Source organism: Monodon monoceros, unplaced genomic scaffold, assembly GCF_005190385.1.
Source record: "Monodon monoceros isolate NGI ecotype Baffin Bay Population unplaced genomic scaffold, NGI_Narwhal_1 Super_Scaffold_21, whole genome shotgun sequence".
NCBI classification, from domain to species: domain Eukaryota; kingdom Metazoa; phylum Chordata; class Mammalia; order Artiodactyla; family Monodontidae; genus Monodon; species Monodon monoceros.
In genome coordinates, this window is record NW_021703778.1 from 138,398,124 (window position 1) to 138,417,449 (window position 19,326).

General features: G+C 37.8%; 1 protein-coding gene across 4 annotated transcripts in view; it reads left to right on the forward strand.

Moving 5' to 3' along the window:
* Nucleotides 1–19,326, forward strand: part of FUT8 (fucosyltransferase 8) — a 317,460-nt gene that overhangs the window by 74,784 nt on the left and 223,350 nt on the right. The gene's annotated exons all lie outside the window — the stretch shown is intronic.

A 19,326-nucleotide genomic window follows, 5' to 3' on the forward strand; every position in this document is an offset into this window, starting at 1 on the left:
CTCATTCTGCATCATTGTGTTTTTAATAGTAATATTTTTTTCATTGAGAAAGGTATTATTAGGTTGATCAGACCTATCACTGTGATAAACTGTGTGTGCATTTAGCTTTTCCATGTCTTTTTTTTTTTTAAATAAATTTATTTATTTTTTATTTTTGGCTGCGTTGGGTCTTTGTTGCTGCGCACGGGCTAAGCGGTGAGCAGGGGCTACTCTTCCTTGCAGTGCCAGGGCTTCTCACTGGGTGGCTTCTCTTGTTGCAGAGCAGGGGCTGTAGGCGCGTGGGCTTCAGTAGTTGTGGCACTCGGGCTCCAGAGCGCAGGCTCAGTAGTTGTGACGCACAAGCTTAGTTGCTCTGCGGCATGCGGGATCTTCCTGGAGCAGGGCTTGAACCCACGTCCCCTGCATTGGCAGACAGATTCTTAACCACTGCACCATCAGGGAAGCCCTAGCTTTTCCATGTCTTTTGGTTTAGCTTTTCTCTGTGCTGTTTCCTTGCCTGGATTTTCAGAGGTCTCAGTCTCTCTTTCTTTTAGTTTCTCTGTCTTTCTCTTAAGGAATATTTTATGTATTTCATGTTCTCTCCCACAGGGCTAATTAACTTTTACTGGATCTTGAAAAATGGATTTTTTTCCTCATATGATTAGAAAACAATGCTTTAGGGCTTATACTGCCAAAGTGATTCACACAGTTCTAGTCGAAAAAATTGAAAATTTGTAACTAGGTGATAAAAATGATGTCTTAGATATGTCAAACTTGGTATTCTAGACTCTCACCCTTAGGTTGTAAATTGTCTTTAGTCAAATAATTTAATATTTTATGTTGTACTTACAAATTGGATTTTTCTTACCTCATGTTTGTGGGTTTAATTTGACATCTTTGTCAGGATTCCTTATTAGATTTCTCTGTAGGCTTCTGACTTTTCCTCTGTCCTGTGACTTTGTGTTTAGAGTTGAATTGAGTTTAGTCATTTGAATGGAAAGTCAGTACTAACAGAAACTTACAGAAACTTCTACTGAGTCTGATGATTCTGAACCCGCCTAATTCTTTATGCACAATCTTTAGCAACCATTAGTTAATTTTCATTGTAAATTATACACTAGATAATTGAATGTTTTTTAAACGGGGCAATTGTTAATCGAACTTTTATCGTGATTCAGGTACTCTGTTGAGTGCCCGAGACAACCACATGGATAAGATATGAATTAAAGTCTTGAGGAGGCAAAAGTCCAAAGGAAAGACAGAAGTCTCTACAGTTATGACAAATAGGGAACTGTGCTCATATAAAATATGCTTTGTGAACATAGGGAGGGAGTAATGATATCCCCAGAGTGGAAGATTAAGGAGTTTGAGAATGGCACTTGAAGGAGATGACCGTTGAGTTGATTGCAGAGATATTTTTAAAGCTAAAATTCAAGTACCTATTCTCCAAAGTTTCTTCAACTCTAGACTTCTCTGGTCAAGTTACAGTGTGCCATAGCATTCAGTTATGGATCTGTAGAGAAAGAATTATTGCTTCTAACAAGGACCCTGATATTTTACATGGTTCAGGATCAACAAAGCAAAATTATATTTTTCTTGGCATATTATGCTTACTAGTAATATTACTATAACTACTGTACTACTGCTACGGCATCTACCTCTTCCATTACTATTACTAATGTTTGTCAGTACAGTGCTATTTCTAACGCTATTACTGCTACTCCTCCTGTTCCTTCTACTACTACTGCTGCTGCTACTTTTACTAGATGATACTTGTTTTTCCTGGGGACAACTTTATATTCCTTACAGATTTAAGATGGGAGATTAGATCAAGTTTTAGGCACGATTTTCAAGAGAAAAGAAGTGACTATTTCACAAAAACTTAATAAAATTACCCTCATTTTCAAAAAGTATTCGGATAATTCAAGTTCTAGTTATGAATGGTTACCCTGTGTTTTCCCTTTCTTTATGTTTCTTGGTAACTCTTATTTTATGCATGATAATATGGTTAAACTTTTATAATTAGACTTATTCCAAATAAAAATCAACCTAGATGTAAAGCTTTTCTCTAGTTAAATATAAGCGCTTTTTTTGTTGTTATTCCTGAGGATTCTTAGTACTTCTCTGAGCATTCAGGTCAATCAGGATGTTTATGTGAGTTCTAGAATTGCTCTAGAGAGTGTAAGCTATGGAGTAAGGCAGATGTGGTCTGATTCCTGATTTGGATTTACTAGCTGTGCTTGGATAGTTAACTTAGATGCTGAGTTTGCCAAGAGTAGATTCTAGGAAGCCCCTTTTTATTTAGTTATTTATTCATTGAGCATGTTCTTTTGCATTGTTTTAACTTTAGCAAAGTACATAAGACCCTTCTATTTCTTTGCATATGTACTTATATAGAGAATATTGTTTATAGAATGACCTGTTCTGGGTGTGCCTTTCTGACCTGAAGCTAATTTAGTGCTGAAAAATTTTTGAAGAACCCTAATATTGTAAAAGAGTAGTACAGAAAAAACAGGCTCTTGGTTTATGTTTAAATTCTGTCATAGAATGAGACCACAGGTTGGTTAGGTTTCCCTATGTGACGTAGGCATAATCATATAGCAAGGGTTGATGAGAGAAACTCTTCACAGCTTCTAGTCTGAGTAAGTTGACTCACTTGAGATAAGTTAGAGGAATCTGAACTATGTTGCCAAACTGTAGGGAGAGATGTCTTTTTTTTTAAAGTTCTGTATTTAAAAATGTAGATGTTATCAGTGATAACTTATTTTAGATGTTATCAGTGATAACTGATGAACGCAGCAGAAAGGTCAAGAGACAAATGTAGTCAAGTCTAGATTGTATCTCCTATAATCTTTTCAGTTAGGTTCCAGAACCAGGTCTGTAAATGTTGAGGGACCCCTTCTAAGGGGACCTGATGATAGTCAAACGCTTGATGGCTTTGATTTTTCTTTGTCTTTTTTCTTGGGCAGTGGAGGTTGGAAATGCATTAACAGTCACAGAAATCTTTGTTTGTATGTTTAATGTTCTGAAAAGAGATATTCTACCCTCCACCCTAGATAGTATCTATCTTAGATACTTAGATTTTTAGAACAATGGTGTTACTGTGTTTTAGGTTCTGAGTTCCTGACTTGAGGGAATATGATATAGGCAGCTGCAGAATAGAAGATAAATCTTATTTTAAAAATATTTATTACTTCCTGTGCACTACTACCAGGTAGTAGTAGTGCTTCATAATACAGGTATGTTCTTAAAAATCCTATCATCCTTTGGTGATAGTTTAATTTATTGTATACACTTTGTAGTTTAGGAGTTGTAAAAAACTGCTACATGGGAAGGGGGATGGCTTAAAAACGTTTGATTCTTTTACATACCAGTAGATTACTTGACAGTTTGATTAATTGTGATTGAAAGTAGAGTTTTTAATTGATCTAATTTTAGATTCTAGAGAATGCTTTACAGAAATACTTGGTTAGTCAATTAATACAGTGGTGGACTTCCCTGGTGGTCCAGTGGTTAACACTCCATGCTTCCACTGCAGGGGGCACGGGTTCAATCCCAGGTCGGGGAAGTTCCACATGGTGTGTGGTGCGGCGAAAAAAAAAAAAAAATTACAGTGGCACTTTTCATACGTATTGTTAAATTAAAGTCAGAATTTGTGGACTGATAGTGTTATACAGTGACACTTTATCAAGAAGATTGTATTAGTTGCCAGCCTCAGATAAGCTTTTCCTGATTACTCAGTCTGAAATAAATATCTTGTAACTTTTTGTCATATTATCTTATGTATAACAGTCTTGTTCCCCCTCTGTGTGTCTGTGTGTGTGTGTACACATATGTGTATGTGTTTGTATTTGTTTATTGATTATTTTCATGCTGGAATGAAAGTTCTATGAGGAACTTTTTTCTTCTTTTTCAGGAAAACCTTTATTAAATGCCTAAATGAACAGGGCCTGAACTATGTATGTGCTATTAGAGGCTGGAGTGCCTGGCTAAAACCAGGAAAACTGCTGCTCCTTTTTCCTGTTCTCAGAGTTTCTACTGTTCATAGTTGGGCCAGTCCTATGGCACGCAAAGGAAGGGATAAATATCCCAGAGCAAGATTCTGGTGAAGGGGAAGGAAGCCAGGGATAAGGACACTGAGCCATTCCTTCCAGCCAACCCCTTAGGACATATCCTGAGCACCTAAAATATACCTCCTGACACAAAGAATAGGTGGTCAATAAGTATTTGATGGGGCTTCCCTGGTGGCGCAGTGGTTGGGAGTGTGCCTGCCGATGCAGGGGACACGGGTTCGTGCCCCGGTCCGGGAAGATCCCACATGCCGCGGAGCGGCTGGGCCCGTGAGCCATGGCCGCTGAGCCTGCGCGTCCGGAGCCTGTGCTCCACAACAGGAGAGGCCACAACAGTGAGAGGCCCGCGTACCGCAAAAAAAAAAAAAAAAAAAAAGTAGTTGATGAATGGAGGATTTCCTTTTCTTTTCTTTCTTCCTCCTCCCCCTCCCCCTCCTCCTCCTCCTTACTCCTCTAGCAAGGGTCAGATTTGAGTGAAATATAAATAACTTTAATTCATTTTCATAAAGACTGTGCCAGGAGAATATTTCTGCATGCTAAAAGAATACCTTTTAACACTTTAAAAGTGAAGAATTAAGAACTCATTAGTTTTAAGACTTGCTGGTTTTCATCATTGTAACCTATTAAAGGAAAATATAAATCGTGATAATTAAATTGAGAATTCAAGAGAAATTTTGGTTGATGAAGTGATAATAGATTTGTGATAAAATTATAATTAAAATTTTAGAAAAACTTGAGTACCATGAAATCACTAAAAGAAAAAAGTTAAAGGAAAAATCTCTGAAGTAGACCTTTATTCTAGAATCTGGAGGAGAAAAGGAGTATAAAGTAGGCTTTAAGTAGGATAGGGATTGCCAAAGCATGCCAATCTGAGGCTAAATGACAGCCAGGAAAAATGCCCTAGAACAGATGTTAGATAGAGGAACCCAGAAGTAATACTTTCAACTTGCTGTTGAATTAGATTGTGTTGGATCCATCATGGACTCTCCTTAAGGCCATTGACTAATAAGTTCAGTTTGCTTAGTGCTATCTTCAGTGTCCAACACAGTGTCTGGCACTTAGTATTCTCTGCATAAAATTTTTTCCTGAGAACTGCATTAATCTGTAGGTAGTAAATTCCTGAGAGCTGATTTCAGACACTTGAGAGGTGTCTTCATTCCCAGATTGTGGTAGGTTTTTAGCCATGTATAATTAAAAAATTTTTTTTCTCTTAACCTTTTGGGGTGAAGGATGAGAACTTGTGCCTGTGGCCCTTGCTAATACAGTTGACCCTTGAACAATGCAGGGTTCAGGGGCACTGACACCTCCTCCCAGCCTATACAGTTGAAAATCCTCTAAGTAAATATTGTAAGTTTACGTTGTCTATTTACAAGATGAACCTGAATTGTCTGTCAGTACCTACATCAATATTGTCTTATATGATACAAAACACTGTAGATGTAATACCTGATACTAACACTAGACATCAAAAATGAAAAGATAGTATGAAAAAGAAATTCATATTTATTTACAGCTATAACAGTTCATGCATTGATAACAAAGAGGCAGCAGTATTATTACTTTATGGTAGCCTAGTGTAATTGATACTATTGCTTCACGGTAGCCTAACCTATACACTAATGAATGAATCATTATAAAATTTTTATGGCATACAGTGTTTCAGTCATATTCATAATACAATATTAGAAACATTGTTACGTTAAAAACACCCTACTTACCTGTGGCGATAAGCAGTTTCTCCAATTATGAGAGAGTGGCATGCTGTATGGTAATGTAATTCTTTGAAAGCAAAGTTATAAAACAGTAAGAAAATGAACACATTATTAATTTTATTTTAAATACCACTTACCTTATGCCTATGTAAGGATAGGCTATGCACTTCAATACAAGTTTTGCACGATGTTCTACACAATGAATACTTGGGTGATGTTGATGATAATGATACAAAAAATCTCATACAGTTCTTGCTGTATAGTTATTAAGTTTTCCACAGGAAGACCACACATACACCTTAGATGAGTTTTCTTTTTTATATTCTTTTCCATTATAGATTATTACAAGTATTGAATGTAGTTCCCTGTGCTCTACAATAGGACCTGGTTTATCTATTTTATATATAATTGTTTGTATCTGCTAATCTCAGACTCCTAATTTGTTCCCCCCCATTCCTCTTTGGTAATCATAAGTTTGTTTTCTATGTCTGAGTCTGTTTCTGTTTTGTAAATAAGTTCATTTGTATCATATTTAATATTTCACATATAAATGATACCATATGATATTTGTTTTTTTGTCTGCTTACTTCACTTAGTATGATAATCTCTAGGTCCATTCATGTTGCTGCAAATGGCATTATCTCATTCTTTCTTACAGCTGAGTAGTATTCCATCTCCTTTATTCATTCATCTGTTGATGGACATTTAGGTTGCTTGCATGTCTTGGCTATTGTAAATAGTGCTGCTATGAACATTGAGGTGCATGTATCTTTTCAAATTCGTTTTCTCTGGATATATGCCCAGAAGTGGGATTGCTGGATCATGTGGCAATTCTGTTTTTAGTTTTCTGAGGAACCTCCATACGTATGTTTTCCACAGTGGCTATACCAATTTTCAGTCCCACCAGCTGTGTAGGAGGGGTTCCCTTTTCTTCACACCCTCTCCAGCAAAGTCTGTAGACTTTTCAATGGCCATTCTGACTGATGTGAGGTGATACCTCATTGTAGTTTTGATTTGCATTTCTCTAATAATTAGCAATCTTGAGCATTTCTTCATGTATCTATTGGCCATCTGTATGTCTTCTTTGGAGAAGTGTCTCTTTAGGTCTTCTGCCTGGTTTTTGATTGGGTTGTTTTTTGTTTTTGTTGTTGTTATTGAGTTGTATGAGTTGTTTATATATTTTGGAAATCAAGCCCTTGTGGGTCACATCTTTTGCAAATATTTTTCCCAGTTCATAGGTTGTCCTTTCATTTTGTTTATGGTTTCCTTTGCTGTGCAAAAACTTATAAGTTTGATTATGTCCCATTTGTTTATTTTTTGCTTTTATTTCTATTGACTTGGAGACTGACCTAAGAAAATGTTATTATGATTTATGTCAGAGAATGTTTTGCCTGTGTGTTCTAGGATTTTATGGTGCCATGTCTTGTATTTAAGTCTTTAAGCCATTTTGAGTTTATTTTTGTGCATGGTGTGAGGGAGTGTTCTAACTTCATTGATTTACATGTGGCCGTCCAGCTTTCCCAAAACCATTTGCTGAAGAGACTGTCTTTTCTCCGTTGTATATCCTTGCTTCCTTTGTTGAAGATTAATTGTCCATAGGTGTGTGGGTTTATTTTGGGGCTCTCTAGCCTGTCCATTGATCCATATATCTCTTTTTTTGTGCCCGTACCATGCCGTTTTGATTACTGTAGCTTTGTAGTATTGTCTGAAGCCTTGGGAGGGTTATGCCTCCAGCGTTGTTCTTCTTTCTCAAGGTTGCTTTGACAATTCTGGGTCTTTTATGGTTCCATATAAGTTTTAGGATCATTTGTTCTAGTTCTGTGAAAAATGTTATGGGTAATTTGATAGTGATTGCATTAAATTTGTAGATTGCTTTGGGTAGTATTCTGGCACTCCTTCTTCTATGTCTTCTTTCTCATTGTCTGGCACTGGTTTGGAAGCTCTTATCTCCATCAAGTCATCTTCTGTTAATTCCTTGGTGTTCCAGTCTGTTAATTCCCAGTCTGTTAGCTGTTGAATTTCTCCAAGATCCATATCTTGAAACTCGTTACCCCCCCCACCCCCAACTTTCTTTTGACATCTCTTTCATGATCTCTCACAGTTGCTTTCACGATTCCCTGATTGGCTTTGTCATAAATCCTGTGAAGTCATGCACAACATCTGGACACTGTTATCTCCAGCAGGAACTTGTTGTTTTGGGTTTGATGGCTTTCACGGCTTTTTCTGTAACAGTGATAGTATTTTCAGTGGTGTAATTCTTTCAGACTTTCATGATGTGTCGGGTTCTCTTCCATTGTATTGACAGTGCTTTCCATAGAGGACTGTGTGTAATGAGCTTTAAGGGTCCTATTAGAGACATATTTGGGGGCAAGTGGACTACTTTGATGCCTTTGGTGTTGAACTCATGGGGTTCTGGGTGACCATGGGCATTGACTTTTAAAGTTCTTTTGATATCGGACAATCACTTACTAGCAAGGCACTCCTTGACTTAAGGGACGAAGCATCAATGGAACTAGTCCAGAAAAAGTCTTCTCATTGTCCACGCCTTCTTGTTGTGCAATCAAAAGAGTGGCAGCTTGTGTTTATTTTTTCCCTTCAAGGTTAGGGGTTTAGCACCTTTATAGATAAGGGCAGTCCTGATCACAGGTGCTTACTTCTCTTCCTTACTAGTAAATGTTCTTTATGGCTTTTCTGCCCCCACAGAATAAGGTTCTTTCATTTGCATTAAAACCTGTTCAGACAGATATTCTTTCTCCTTAGTGATTTTCTTAATGGTGTCTGGGAACTCGTCTGCTACCTCTTGGTTGATGGAAGCTGCTTCTCCTGTTGTCTTGACATTTTTTAAGCCAAACTTCTTTCTAAAATTGTCAAACCATCCTTTGCTGGCATTAAAATTTCCAGCTTTAGGTCCTTCACCTTCCTTTTGCTTGAAGTTGTCATATAATGGTTTCGGTTTTTCTCAAATCATATTAGACTCTATAGGTATAGCAATCCTGCACCCACATAAAAGCTGAATTTTCAATATGTGATTAAAAAAAAGGTAGTTTGCAAAAAGTGCAAGGTTTTTGTGCCTGCTGGCTTCATTGCAGCAATGACTTCATGAATTTTCTTTTCTGTTTTACAATGGTTCTTACAGTGGATTCGTTTATCTTGAAATGGCGGGTCTTGGTAGTTGCAGACCTCAGTCTATGATGCATATCAAGCAATTCAACATTTTCTTGTAATGTCATGACTTTTCTCTGCTTCTTGGGAGCACTTACAGCATCACTAGTGGCACTTTGTATGGGTCCCATGGTGTTATTCAAGGTTTATGGTACTGCCCTGAACATTATGAAAAATACACAGGAATAAAAGGGATCACTTTTTACTGCAATATGCAATTTACTGGAGAGAGAAACTGCTCATGCAGAGATGATTGGCGTCACACGGCCTTTTAAGTGGATACTCACAACACTTGAACTCACCACAATGGCAGTAGGATGTGGCTACGAAATTATCGTAGTAATACAGTATGTACTGCAGTTAACTTTATGCAGTTATGCTTTAATACTGCGTCTTTACATTTGTTTACATTTTCCACAACTGCGAATGGCACCATGTACTGTCTGTGTTTGTGTGCCTAAGCTTTGATAAATTTTAATGTTTTATAATGGATTTTTGTATATTTTATAGTAGTAAATGGCAAAATAGATTAGTATCTATATATATTTTATGCATTCATACTTAATTTTTTTTGATACTTCTTGGATGCCTAGTTCATCTGTGATTTTTTTTCAAATTGTCACAAATCTCCAAAAACTTTTCCAATATATTTATTTTAAAAAATCCATGTGTAAGTGCACCCATGTTGTTCAAGGGTCAACTAATATGCTTTAAATTGTTTTCTGCTTTGTTCTTATGTATAGCTAGACCCTTATTTTCATGAAAGATAGAGGGCAAGCCTCTCCAGTGTTTTGAGTTCTGGTAGCCAAAGTTTGAGCCTTTGACCAGTGCACTAATACCATGGTAGAAAGTTTTGTATTTATTTTCTTAGCAGTGTTACCTTAAATAAAGTTCCAAAGGGTTTAATTGCCCTGCCAAAGAAATCTGTATTACTTAGTTATGTAAAGTTATGATGATTGCCTAAAGGGACGAGGAAAGAGTCATCAAAGCTTTTCTCTTGCAGTTATTGATTTCAAACTTTTTTTTGCATTGGTAGCAATGAAAAATCACTTAGTCCTTAATGGACTTGAAGAAACTCATGGAATTGCTATTGCTTGTGTCTTCACGGAGTGAAAGAGTTAGATTAAGTTGCCCTTTTACCAATGTAAATAAGAAAAGGACTTAGTCTAGATTTTCTTCTAGGCTTCTATTTCATTTACAGTTTTTTTTTCTTTTCAAAGATAAACTCACCTTATTTTAATACATCCTAAAAATTGATGAGTATGGTTAATATGTTAGTGTGCCCCTCCTCCCAAAAAGCTATATTAAATCAATGATGGTGCTTTTAATGAAGAATATGACATAATATTAATAGTTTAATGTTATGTCAACTAAAACAATCTTCCCTGAGGGGGGAGGGGGTTGAAATTTACCACACAGTGATCATGCTTATGAAAGAATAAATAGGAGATTGGTTCAAGATGGCGGAGTAGAAGGATGTGCGCTCACTCCCTCTTGCAAGAGCACCAGAATCACAACTAACTGCTGAACAATCATCGACGGGAAGACACTGGAACTCACCAGAAAAGATACCCCACATCCAAAGACAAGGGAGAAGCCACAAAGAGTTGGTAGGAGGGGCATAATCACAATAAAATCAAATACCATAACTGCTGGGTGGGTGACTCACAGAGTGGAGAACACTTATACCACAGAAGTCCACCCACTGGAGTGAAGGTTCTGAGCCCCACGTCAGGCTTCCCAACCTGGGGTCTAGCAATGGTAGGAGGAATCCCCAGAGAATCAGACTTTGAAGGCCAGTGGGATTTGACGGCAGGACTTCGACAGGACTGGGGGAAACAGAGACTCCACTCTTGGAGGGCACACACAATGTAGTGCGTGTAGCAGGACCCAGGGGGAAGGAGCAGTGACCCCATAGCAGACTGAACCAGACCTACCTGCTAGTGTTGGAGGGTCTCCTGAAGAGGTGGGGGGTGGCTGTGGCTCACCGGGGTAACAAGGACACCAGCAGCAGAAGTTCTGAGAAGTACTCCTTGGCATGAGCCCTACTGGAGTCTGCCATTAGCCCCACCAAAGAGCCTGTAGGCTCCAGTGCTGGGTCGCCTCAGGCCAAGCAACCAACAGGGAGGGAAGCCAGCCCCACCCATCAGCAGATAAGCAGATTAAAGTTTTACTGAGCTCTGCCCACCAGAGCAACACCCAGTTCTACCAGTCCTTCCCATCAGGAAGCTTGTATAAGCCTTTTAGACAGCCTCATCCACCAAAGGGCAGACAGCAGAAGCAAGAAGAACTATAGCCTGTGGAAAGAAAACCACAATAACAGAAAAATAGACAAAATGAAAAGGCAGAGGAATATGTCCCAGATGAAGGAACAAGATAAAACCCCAGAAAAATAACTAAATGAAGAGGAGATAGGCAACCTTCCAGAAAAAGAATTCAGATTAATGATAGTGAAGATAATCCAGGACCTCGGAAAAAGAATGGAGGCAAAGATTGAGAAGATGCAAGAAATGTTTAACAAAGACCTAGAAGAATTAAAGAACAAACAAACAGAGATGAACAATACAATAATTGAAATGAAAACTACACTAGAAGGAATCAATAGCAGAATAACTGAGGCAGAAGAACGGATAAGTGTCCTGGAAGACAGAATGGTGGAAATCACTGCTGTGGTACAGAATTAAGAAAAATGACTGAAAAGAAATGAAGACAGCCTGAGACCTCTGGGACAACATTAAACCCACCAACATTTGCATTCTGTGGGTCCTAGAAGGAGAAGAGAGAGAGAAACAACCTGAGAAAATATTTGAATAGATTATAGTTGAAAATTTCCCTAGCATGGGAAAGGAACTAGCCACCCAAGTCCAGGACACACAGAGGGTGCCAGGCAGGATAAATTCAAGGAGAAACACACCAAGACACATAGTAATCACATAGTGACAAAAATTAAAGACAAAGAAGAATTATTGAAAGAAACAAGGGAAAAATGACAAATAACATACAAGGGAACTCCCATAAGGTTAACAGCAGTTTACATTTTCTTCTCAAGTGCACACAGAACATTCTCCAGGATAGATCACATCTTCAGTCACAAATCAAGCCTTGATAAATGTAAGAAAATTGAAATCACATCAAGCATCTTTTCTGACAACAATGCTATGAGATTGGAAATTAATTGCAGGAAAGAAAACATGAAAAACACAAACATATGGAGGCTAAACAATATGCTACTGAGTAACCAAGAGATCACTGAAGAAATCAAAGAGGAAATAAAAAATACCTAGAGACAAATGACAATGAAAACAAGGTGATCCAAAACCTATGCGATGCACCAAAAGTGGTTCTAAGAGAGAAGTTTATAGCAATACAATCCTACTTGAAGAAACAAGAAAAATCTCAAATAAACAATCTAACCTTACACCTAAAGGGACTGGAGAAAGAAGAACAAACAAAACCCAAAGTTAGTAGAAGGAAAGGAATCATAAAGATAAGAGCAGAAATAAATGAAATAGAAACAAAGAAAACAATAGCAAAGATCAATAAAACTAAAAGTTGGTTCTTTGAGAAGAAAAAGAAAATTGATAAACCTCTATCCAGACTCATCAAGAGAAAGAGGGAGAGGGCTTCCCTGGTGGCACAGTGGTTGAGAGTCCGCCTGCCGTTGCAGGGGACACAGGTTCGTGCCCCGGTCTGGGAAGCTCCCACATGCTGCGGAGCGGCTAGGCCCGTGAGCCATGGCCGCTGAGCCTGTGCATCCGGAGCCTGTGCTCCGCAATGGGAGAGGCCATGACAGTGAGAGGCCCACGTACCGCAAAAAAAGAAAAAAGAAAAAGAGGGAGAGGACTCAAATCAATAAAATTAGAAATGAAAAAGGAGAAGTTACACCAGACATCGCAGTAATACAAAGCATCATAAGAGACTACTACAGGCAACTCTGTGCCAAAAAATGGACAACCTGGAAGAAATGGACAAATTCTTAGAAAGGTATAACCTTCCAAGACTGAACCAGGAAGAAATAGAAAATATGAACAGACCAATCACAAGTAATGAAATTGAAATTGTGATTAAAAATCTTCCAATGAACAAAAGTTCCAGGACCAGCTGGCTTCACAGGTGAATTCTATTAAACATTTAGCGAAGAGCTAATACCCATCCTTTTCAAACTCTTCCAGAAAGTTGCAGAGGAAGGAACACTCCTCTGCACCCATCACCCTGTTACCGAAAACAGACACAGATAGTACAAAAAAAGAAAATTACAGACAAGTATCACTGATGAATATAGATGCAAAAATCCTAAACAAAGTACTAGCAAAAGGAATCCAACAACACATTAAAAGGATCATACACCATGATCAAATGGGATTTTTCCCAGGTATGCAAGGATTCTTCAGTATATGTAAATCAATCAATGTAATATACCATATTAACAAATTGAAGAATAAAAACCATATTATCATCTCAGTAGATGCAGAACAAGCTTTTGACAAAATTCAGCACCCATTTATGATAAAAACTCTCCAGAAAGTGGGCATAGAGGGAACCTGGCCAACATAATACAGGCCATATATGACAAACCCACAGTCAACATCATTCTCAATGGTGAAAAACTGATAGCATTCCCTTTAAGATCAGGAACAAGACAAGGATGTCCACTCTTGCCACTATATTTCAACATAGTTTTGGAACTCCTAGCCATGGCAATTAGAGAAGAAAAAGAAATAAAAGGAATACAAATTGGAAAAGAAGAAGTAAAACTGTCCATGTTTGCAGATGACATGATACTATATACATAGATAATCCTAAAGATGCCACCAGAAAACTACTAGAGTTCATCAGTGAATTTGGTATAGTTGCAGGATACAAAATTAATGCACAGAAATCTCTGGCATTCCTATAAACTAACTACAAAAGATCAGAAAGAGGAATTAAGGAAACGATCCCATTCACCATTGCAACAAAAAGAATAAAATACCTAGGAATAAACCTACCTTAGCAGGTAAAAGACCTGCACTCAAAAGACTATAAAACACTGATGAAAGAAAACAAAGATGATACGAACAGATGGAGAGATATACCATGTTCTTGGATTGGAAGATTCAATTTTGTGAAAATGACTGTACTACCCAAAGCAATCCAGAGATTCAATGCAATCCCTATCAAATTACCAATGGCAGTTTTAATAGACCTAGAACAAAAAATCTTAAGATTTGTATTGAGACACAAAAGACCCTGAATAGCCAAAGCAATCTTGAGGGGAAAAAAAAAAATGGTGCTGGAGGAGTCAGACTCCCTGACTTCAGACTATCCTACAAAGCTACAGTAATCAAGACAGTATGGTACTAGTACAAAAACAGAAATATAGATCAATAAAACAGGATAGAAATCCCAGAGATAAACACATGCACCTATGTTCAACTAATCTATGACAAAGGAGGCAAGGATATACAATGGAAAAAAACAGTCTCTTCAATAAGTGGTGCTGGGAAAACTGGACAGCTACATGTAAAAGAATGAAATTAGAACACTCCCTAACACCATATCCAAAAATAAACTCAAAATGGATTAAAGACCTAAATGTAAGACCAGACACTACAAAACTCTTAGAGGAAAACATAGGAAGAACACTCTTTGACATAAATCACAGCAAGATCTTTTTTGACCCACCTCCTAGAGTAATGGAAATAAAAACAAAATTAAACAAATGGGACCTAATGAAACTTAAAAGCTTTTGCACAGCAAAGGAAACCATAAGCAAGATGAAAAGACAACTCCAGAAGGGGAGAGCATATTTGCAAATGAATCAGCAGACAAAGGATTAATCTCCAAAATATACAAGTAGCTCATGCAGCTCAGTATCCAAAAAACAACCCCATCAAAAAAGGGCAGAAGGCCTAAATAGACCTTTCTCCAAAGAAGACATACAGATGGCCAGGAGGCACATGCAAAGCTGCTCAACATCACTAATTATTAGAGAAATGCAAATCAAAAGTACAGTGAGGTATCACCTCACACCCGTTAGAATGGCCATCATCAGAAAATCCACAAACAATAAATGCTGGAGAGGGTGTGGAGAAAAGGGAACCCTCTTGCACTGTTGGCGGGAATGTAAATCGATACAGCCACTACGGAGAACAGTGTAGAAGTTCCTTAAACAGCTAAAGGTAGAATTACCATATGACCCAGCAATCCCTCAACTGGGCATATACCCAGAGGAAAACATAATTTAAAAAGACACATGCATGCCAATTTTCATTGCAGCACTATTTATAACAGCCAGGTCAAGGAAGCCACCTAAATGTCCATCAGCGGACCAATGGGTAAAGAAGACATATATGTGGTACATATATACAATGGGATATTACTCAAGTATAAAAAGGAACTAAATTGGGTCATCTGTAGAGATGTGGATGGACCTAGAGACTGTCATACAGAGTTAAGTCAGAAAGAGAAAACCAAATGTCGTATATTAGCACATATATGTGGAATCCAGAAAAGTGGTATAGATGAACCAGTTTGCAAGGCAGAAATAGAGACATAGATGTAGAGAACAAACGTATGGACACCAAGGGGAGAAAGTCGGGGTGAGAGGGTGGGATGAATTGGGAGATTGGGATTGACATATATACACTAATATGTATGAAATAGTTAAGTAACAAGAACATGCTGTATAGCACAGGAAACTCCACTGTACAGTAGAAAGTAACACAACATTGTAAAACAACTATACACCAAAAAAAAAATTTTTTTTTAATTAAAAAAAATTTAAATCTTTCACAGAAAAAAAAAGAATAAATAAAAGATTAATCCTGTTATCAATGCCTGTTCTAAGTAAAACCAAAGTATATTTATTAGTAAGAGATATAGTAACTACTAGATGAGACTGTTTTAAGAAGAATAAAAAGAATAAATATAAGTTAAGGCTGAGGGGCTTCCCTGGTGGCACAGTGGTTGAGAATCCACCTGCCAATGCAGGGGACACGGGTTCGATCCCTGGTCTGGGAAGATCCCACATGCTGCAGAGCAACTAAGTCCATGCGCCACGACTACTGAGCCTGCATGCTGCAACTACTGAAGCCCATGCGCCTAGAGCCTGTGCTCCACAACGGGAGAAGCCACCGCAATGAGAAGCCCGCACACCGCAACGAAGAGTAGCCCCCGCTTGCTGCAGCTAGAGAAAGCCTGTGCGCAGCAACGAAGACCCAACACAGCCAAAAATAAATAAAATAAATAAATTTATTTAAATAAATAAATAAGTTAAGGCTAAGATATCGCCAGTGGTGGTGGGATTGGTTGATAGGTCCCGGCTGTGAGTTCTATGAGCGGATTATGTGGGTTCTGCACAGTGTTTGGCCCATAGGAGGTAGTCAATACATAATGAATGATAGTAACTGTTAATTACCTTGGGGATTTCAGAGAATGTGGGGGAAGGAACAGAGCAACAGGCAACAGAGGGTTGCCTGAGCTGTTAATTGCAAGGAACCAGAGATTATTATATAGATAAGTGCTGTCTAATATGGTAGCCAATAGCCACATTTGGCTATTTAAATTTTAAAAGTTAAAAATTTAATCCTTCAGTCTTGCCATATTTCAAATGCTCTACGGCCACTATAGCTAGTGGCTACCAAATAGTGTATATATAGAACATTTCCTCATTGTAGATATAGCTGATATAGATATTTTCTCAAAGATTTTAATGATCCAGTTAATAATAATTTTTAAGATAAGATTATTAGGATGTTTCGATATGATATTTGTTCTGTGAAATTTATTTTGATTATTCAGTTATATCATGGGTACTCCACTAATTTTTGTTATGTTGTGTTTTTAAATGTCATTTTTATCTGATTTTGAGAATAACTCCCATTTTGTAATATAAATTAATGGGAAAATTTGAGATGGTAACTAGAAATTGTCCTTACAGTTAACAAAAATCATGAATTCTGTTAAGTGAGGTAATAAATAGAACAGTGAAAAATCCTTTTAAGGCTTTTATTATCAGTATTTTTGGAATATGGGGCTTTTAAAACATCCCCTCTATCTCTTTTGGTTAAACATGATAATGTATTTCTCAGTATAGTGCCAGGCTCACAAAAGTTGCTGATTAGGTGTTAGTTCTTTTAATACATACATTCATTCACTGGGTCATGGTTCCCAAACCAGGTGATCATAAGAATTCCCTGAGGAGCTTTTTGAAAATACAGATATCCATGGCATATGGCATGTGTATTATATATAGCCTGTGTATTAGTGTACAAAAGGATTTTGCCTAATTTTTCCTTAGCATTAACTCCTTGAGAGAGAATTGTTGGCTCAAAAGATTTAATTATTTGAGTTTCTTGATTCACAGAAACAAATCCCCTTCAGAAAGTTTGTACCAATTTACAAACTTTTCCTCATATTTTGTCTACACTGGGTATTATTGAACTTTTAAGATTTCTTAGTTGATAAAAAGAATCTCTTATTTTAGTTTGTATTTCTTTGTTTATGAGTGAGATTTGACATTTTTCATACTTTTTTGATATGCATTTCTTTTTGCTTCTTCCTCCCTCCTTTTTTGGGGGGGGCGGTGAATTGTCTGTGGGTTCTCTCACATACCTAAAGTTCTTAGTTTTTATCAGCAGTAGTAAGTTGAATGATAAGGCTAGAAGGCAATGCCTAAAAACAAGAATTGTTGTCCAGAGGGCGGAGTGATTTTGATTACTCTGCAGATATGGCCATGATGTTAGATGTTAAGTCTGTCACAAATCTGCAAGATTCTTTTATGTATTTCCATCTATTCTCTCATAAATGGTATGTTTCAGGAGTGATCCTTTTCAGTATGAGAGTGGGGGAATTGGATTAAAATTTTCTAGTGTGAAGAAACCAGATATTTTGCTAGTGTCATTTGAAAACTGATCATTGCAGTTGGTTCTGGGTGGTGTTGGAATCAGTTTCAAATAGTGCCGTTAATAATGTCATCTAATGAAACCGTTTGTTTTGCTTTCTTGCCTATGTGTAAATATGATTACAACAGAAACCCCTTCGTTATGGAGACTGCTTATCTTTGTGTCCCTAGTAGCTCATAGTATCTGGCCCTTTAAAAGAAAACTCATTTACTCTACTCACTACACTCCTGACACCAGGTGTGTGGGTTTTCCGCACCAAGCAATTCTCTAATTCTCCGAGAACACCAACTGAGTGTTAGCACAGAGTCCACAGATTAAGGGCTCGGTTCCGCAAGACTACCTGTCACTTCAGACATCAATTGCAAATAGTGGGTGCCCAGGCTACCCACACTTTTGTCTGACTTGGCTACAAATCGGGGGTGTGGGGGGGCTCCCGCAGTCTCCTCAGGTATGATAATTTGCTATCATCGTTCACAGAACTCAAGGAAACATGTTTACGAGTTTATTTTAAAGGCTATAGTAAAAGATGAACAGCTGGATGATGAAGTACATAGGACCACGTCCAGAATGATCATGACCACAGGAACTTCAGTTCTTGTGGGGTTGGGGTGTGCCACTCTCCCGGTAAATGGATTATTTCACCAATTTGGAAGCTCTCCAAACCTGTAGTTCAGGGATTTTTATGGAGGTGTCATTATGTCGTTATGTAGACGTGATGGGCTATTAACTCAGTGTCCAGCCCCTCTCTCCTCCCTGGAGGATAGGAGGTGGAGCTGAAAGTTCCAAGCTTCTAATCATGGCTTGGTCTTTCTGGTGACCAGCCTCCACCCTGAAGCTCCACCAAGAGTAGCCTCATTAGAACAAAAGACGCTTCCATCAAGAAATTCCAAGGGATTTAGGAGCCCTGTGTAAGATGCTTCTGCCACCCCCTCACTAGGTAATTACTAGGGTTTTGGGAACTCTGTGTCAGGAACTAGGGTCAAAGACCAAATATCAGAACAAAAGATATTCCTGGCACCCCTATCACTCAGGAAATTACAAGGGTTTTAAAGCTCTGTGTCAGTAATCAGAAGCAGAGTCCTATAAATATGTACTTCGTATTATGTCACACCATGTTTGCGGGGTTTAGAATACTTGTTGAGTATGATTGCTTTTTTATCTGAATCTGCTTTTTCTACCCCACTATTACAGTAACATCTGCATTTGGGGACTAATAAAACTATAACAAAGTATAGAAATGCGAACTCTGTTTTTTTCTTTTAAAATTATTTAAAATTTAAAAATCATGATAAAATATACATATAACATAAAATCTCCCATTTTAACCATTTTTAAGTGTACAGTTCGGTGGCATTAAGTACATTCACATCGTTAATGCAACCATCATCACCATCCATCCATAGAACTTTCTTCATTTGCAAAGCTATTCCCATTAGATAGTAACTTCCCAATCCCCTGCCCTTAACCCCAGTTAACCACCATTCTGCTTTCTGTTTCTGAATTTGACTACTCTGCCTA